Raw genomic sequence first — 6,000 nt, forward strand, 5'->3', positions numbered from 1 at the left:
GCGCTATTTCCGTGAATTCCAATCGCGCATGCGCAGTAGTGCGATCGGAACTCCGATGGAACGCATTACCTCCCAGGCGTGCTTTCTACCGCTGTGCACATGCGTCTCACTGATTTGCTGCCGCTGGAGACCTCCTCCTTTCTTTGCTGGTGACCGCATTCAACATAAAGCAAGTGAAACATACCTGCTCCGTAAGTCCTGCAGGATGCACGCAGGCCACTAAGCTCTCCACGCAGGAGGCCATCAGGCCGGATCCCCCTGGCAGCAACCAATGTGCCTCACCACAAAATTCAGATGCAGCCTGTTCATGATGGAACAAGAAAGAGAACTGATGGTCCATGGCAGGTTGGTGTCTTATACCTGTTGGGGGAGGAATGTTTATGTTAAATTTTAATTTCAGATGCTTGTCCCATGTAAAGAGTACATTCCTATTGTACTGTCACCATATGTCAGGAAAAAAAAAATCTTTCATTTGTTAAGTCATACAAAAAGGTATGAAATCACTTTCATTATGAGAGTACACTGTTGTCTCACTGTACTTTTTAAACGGAGTAGATCGCTGATCACTAGTTTACATGGTTTTGCCTCTATGCTGCAATGTGTGTGTGTGTGTATGTGTATATACACACATATATATATATATATATATATATATACACACACACACACATATATACACACACACACTTTGTACCCATTTGAAGTTGGTGAGCCCTCAGAGTAGAATGAGAGAGAGGGGGGAGGGTGTTAAATGTAACATACTGAACATTCTTGTCTAAATGGCAATTTGGCAACTAAAAGGGAGCACAAAAAAAAACAAAACATTCTGTCGTCCGGTCTGCCTCACGTTTCATTGGATACATTATAATTTCAAGGTGATTTTGTTGCTTCTAACAGTGTACAATCCTGCTGTGTGAACAGGTGCGATTCAGAAATATAAACTATATTAAGACCATATGCCATATCCATAGGTTACAAAATATACACAAATCATGCTCTTATTTGGGTGCAGAAAAAAACATTTTAATGATTTTATTTCCTAAACTAGACATGGTGTAGAAATGATAAAGAACTGGAAAAACAATAGGGTTGGAAAATCTTTCCAGCTTGGCTACGTTGTCAAAAATAATAAAAAAAATGTCAGTCAATTCACCAGAACTCCCAGTTTAGTGAATAAACCCCTAAAGTGTCTGCACATGGTATCCACTAGCCAATGGCACATCAAGCACACAAGTACCAAAGAGATTAATATGGCCCTCCTGCCAGGTGATCTCGATAGAATTTAACCCGACTGCAAACAAACTAGCTCCCATCAGGGAAATATTGAATTTTCTACGTTCCTGGTGTCTCAATAAATGCAGATAATGTACAAATACATCTTCACACAGCATTTCAGAGGATGCCTAAACATTAGTGACAGAATATAGAACACAGAGACCGTTACAGCAGAACGAACCTCAATTCACCTACAAGTTAAATTCGAATTTAGTTTAACCCAGGTACAATTAACTCATCCAACGCCAAAGGGGGAGATTAGAGCAACTACATCCTTGGCTGGCAGCCATTAGTTCACAATAGCAGGCGTGCCAAACATAAGCCATCACTGGGCAAGTGGCTGCAAAAATAAATCAATAGATGTTTTGTTCAGTAATGGCCAAAAATGCAGACCTCAGCTGTTGTAAGACCTAAAGCCTTAAAACTGTCAAGGCATCATGGGAGTTGTAGTTCTTAGACAGTTGGGACTTACCAGGTCTAAATAACATTATGGAATGTCAGGTGAGACATTCCTAGAAAGCTAGTGTGTCCTATGTACTTACCAGCAGGGGGTGTGACTGCACCCAGACTCTCAACATGCCCAGCCAGCTCTGCTCTTCTGCCAGGTGATCTCGATAGAATGTAACCAGACTGCAAACAAACTAGTTCCCAGCAGGGCTGGAGCAGTGGGGGTGACGGATGGATGGGAATGACCAATCAGCGACGAACATGAATGCGGGGAGGCGGGCCCGCATTTACAAAGAGCCAACGAGCGATGAGAGCTTGGCGGGTGACCGGGGACACGAGGATAGAGACGCTGGAACTCCCAGTAGAACAGCTCAGTCCCAGGACAGAATGTTTGGGAGGGTTCATGGAACACAGGGAGAACCAGAGAGGATTCTGGGACACGGAGTGTCTTAGTGGTCGGTGGGGAAGTAGGCTGGGGCTAAATCCCACTGGAAGGATTTGGGAATCGAATGGGGAAATGTTTTGCTTTTGTCTAAAGTGGCAAATTTTGGGGTAACTTAAACTTTGATTTTCAATTCTTTACAGTTCGGTGTTTAGTGAATAAACCAACTTTTCAGAGTATTTAAAGGGACACTCTAGGCACCCAGACCACTTCTGCCCATTGGAGTGGTCTGGGTGCCAACTCCCACTACTCCTAACCCTGCACGTGTAATTATTGCAGTTCTTTTTATAAACTGCAATAATTACATTGCAGGGTTAACTCCACCTCTAGTGGCTGTCTACTAGACAGCCACTAGAGGTCACTTACTGGATTATAGCAAGGATTTTCCTTGCTAGAACATCGTTGGACGTCCTCACGCTGTGTGAGGACCTCCAGCGTCGCTCATTTCCCCATAGGAAAGCATTGACATTATTTTCAATGCTGTCCTATGGGGAGCACTAATGTGCAGCATTGCTGCACATGCGCATTAGGTCTCCTCGGTCGGGATCAGTCTCACCCACCGGCTGACGCAATGCAGAGGAGGAGTGGCGCGGAGGAGGAGACAGCGACGAGGGACATCGCCGCTGCCTCAGGTAAGTGACTGAAGGGGTTTTCACCCCTTCAGTAACCGGGGATTGGGGGGTGGGAGGGAGAGGGACCCTCCAGTGCCAGGAAAACAAAACGGATTGTTTTCCTGGCACTAGAGATTTCCTTTAAAGGTGAGTGACCACAAACGCGTGAATAATAAGGATTTTAAAGGGAATTTACAGTTTTAAGCCGGGGGGGGGGGGGGGGGAGATTTAAAGTTTTCAGTTTGGCTATACTGAGGTAAAATGTGAAATTCACTTACAAATCCTGGTTAATTCACACCTTGATCAATAACCCTTTGCGAAGTAAGATGTGTTTATCTCCAGAAGAGCAAAAACAATAGTAGCCAACATTTGAAAATAATTTCAGGGACACTTTGCGGCACAGCTATCAATTCCTTGAAAATTTACCACACCCACTGCCACAAAGCTCTGCCCAACCAACATAATTAATCTCCGCCTACTTATCAGTGCTGATTACAGGGTCTACTCTGTAAAGAGAGAATTACCGGGAATTGAGATGGTAATTTTAACTTAAGGCCAAAGTAGCCGAGTTGGAAAAATTCTCCCATTCAGCAGCACTATTTCGACCTAAAGTTTGAAATTCCCACCACAATTCCCTGCACTTCCCTATTGAGTAGACCTTTATAACACTAAGTTCCCACCATCAGTACCGTGCATACTTGGTATGCAATAGATCCATTCGCAGCAAAGCATCTATATCAGGCAGGTGCATTTTATCACTTTTAGGTGAGTTGGGTATCAGTGGTGACACTGTAAGTACAAGTACAAATATAGAAAGATCATGTGCAGATGTGCTTCAGTCAGAGAGTTGTCTATACCATAAAACATACATTAGTTCACAAACCGACAAGCTCACTGACACACACATGCTCACTAAATACAAGCTCACTGACACACACAAGCAGTACCATGTTAACAGCGTTATAAGCCCCCGAGCCCTTCGTACACAACAACTCACAGGAAAAAGAAAAGTAAATTATCGATAAAATTAAGCTTATATTTATTGGTACTTCCAACAAATGCAATGCGTACACACCGACTGCTGACTACACTGAATGCAAACACACGCACAGAATGCTGAATACACACATACAGACTTTTGATTTCACACAAACTGCTTTATACACACAGACAAACTGCTGAATAAACACACACTGCGGTGAGGGGTGCTTTGTGCCAGGGGTTCTGAGTGCTAGGGATCGACCGATTATCGATTTTTACGGATTATAATCGGCCGATATTCAGTATTTTTGGCAATATCGGTATCGCCAATATAGATACCAATATTGCCGATAATACCCGCCAGGACCGCCGGGCTCATTACAAGCCCGGTGGTCCTGGAGGGCCCGCAGCAAGCTGTTACCTTTCCAGCAGCTCTCCTCTGCTCCCTGTCTAAATCTCGCAAGTCCTGCAGCCGTCAGACTGTTGCCACGGGTTACTGTGGCAATGGTCCGCGCGGCACTCAGATTTACACAGGGAGCGGTAGAGAGCTGCTGGAAAGGTAACAGCACCACCAGGGCATGCCATAGCCCCCCCTCCGTGGCCAGGTAACAAGCAGGGAGAGGGGACAAAAAATAAATAAAACATAAATATTAAAAATAAAATTCAAATTTTACACAAATTACATTTTACACAAATTACATCCCTTCAGAAACACACACACTGCATTATATATATATATATATATACACACACACACACACTCTGCATTATGTACACACACTACACAAACACACACTCTGCATTATGTACACACACTACACAAACACACACTCTGCATTCATTATATACACACTCTGCATTCATTATACACACACTGCATTTACTTTAGGCACACTACACACACACTGCATTCACTTTAGGCACACCACACAAACACACACACTCTACATTCACTATATATACACACACTACACAAACACACCCTGCATTCACTATATATACACACACTACACACACACCATCCACCAGACAAACACACACAGCTCCCCTGTCTAAACACACTGCATCCACTACATGTGGCATGTATATTTTGTGCATTTACCTTAAGAAATATTTTTTTCAAAATGATAAATGTACAGAATATCGGTAAGTTATCGGCTATCGGCCTGAAAGTTCACAGATTATCGGTATCGGCTCTAAAAAAAAAAAATCAATATTGGTCGATCCCTACTGTGTGTGTGAGGGGTGCTGTGCCCTGGTTGTCGGGTGGTGGTGAGTTGTCTATAGCCTGCAGGTCCTCTGGCTGCATGTTGTCTGCACTCCTACCACGAGCAGAATGCTGTGTTGCAGCATTGCCATGGTAACATGCGGCAATGCTCTGCACAGCATGCTCGCAGGAGGAGCGCTCTGCCCCCCAGAACGAAGGTCCTTTGGGCAGGTGAGGGAGATCTTTGATCTCCTGACCGGCCTGAGAGGGCCCACAGCAAGAAAGAAGAAAGCAGGTCTCCTGTCAGCCTGGGCACATGGGCATCACGGTCGGGCCCTCTTGATTGTGGAGCCCCCAGGCAACTGCACAGCGTGCCCATGACGAAAGACGACCCTGCACACAAGCTCACTAACACAAACAAGCTCACTACAGACACGCTCACTGACACACACACAAGCTTTCTCACTAGTAAGCACATACACAAGGCTGAGTATATCAAGCCTACCTGGCACTGGAGGCTGTTACTGGGAGGTCAGGTAGCCATCTTGTGCCTCTTCCTCCTACAGCAAGGTCTGCTGCTTAGCAGGGGTGGAGCTTTTGTGCGGGAGGCGGAGCTAACATACATGGGCGAAGCTTGCACAGTGGGGTGGAACCTGCGGCTGCGAGGCAGAACAGGAGTCTGTCTGCTTGGGAAGCTGCTGGGAATTCGGAGGGAGCACTGGAAGATTGTCAGTGCTCCCTCTGGCCCCAGCAGCCTCAATGCAGCCCTGAGCATCTCTCTCCAGTTCCGAGCATTGAACATGTAAAAAGAACAAAAAAAATCAAATAGTATAGATCGTTTTAACAGGCTCTAAATATCATTCCATATACAGTTATCACTCTTGTAGTGTGTTAGTCTGGAGCTTATATAAAATTGTGTAAGCTCCTCATATAAATAGTACCATTCATAAGATGTATGAGTGAGGAATAATCATTTTAAAGGATAGGTGATGTGCAACTCATAGTTTATTATAAACAGACATACACGACAAAAAGAA

At 44.6% G+C, this 6,000-nt stretch overlaps 1 protein-coding gene across 2 annotated transcripts in view; it reads right to left on the reverse strand.

Moving 5' to 3' along the window:
• Positions 1-1,898, reverse strand: part of KLHL25 (kelch like family member 25) — a 58,599-nt gene extending 56,701 nt beyond the window's left edge. For both annotated transcript variants that reach the window (XM_063445628.1, XM_063445629.1), the window contains exon 1: positions 1,818-1,898. The gene's annotated coding sequence lies outside the window, so the exon portion shown is untranslated. The remainder of the gene's footprint in view (positions 1-1,817) is intronic.
• Between the last annotated feature and the right edge of the window lie 4,102 nt (positions 1,899-6,000).

This window comes from Pelobates fuscus, chromosome 3 (genome assembly GCF_036172605.1).
Source record: "Pelobates fuscus isolate aPelFus1 chromosome 3, aPelFus1.pri, whole genome shotgun sequence".
Lineage (NCBI taxonomy): Eukaryota > Metazoa > Chordata > Amphibia > Anura > Pelobatidae > Pelobates > Pelobates fuscus.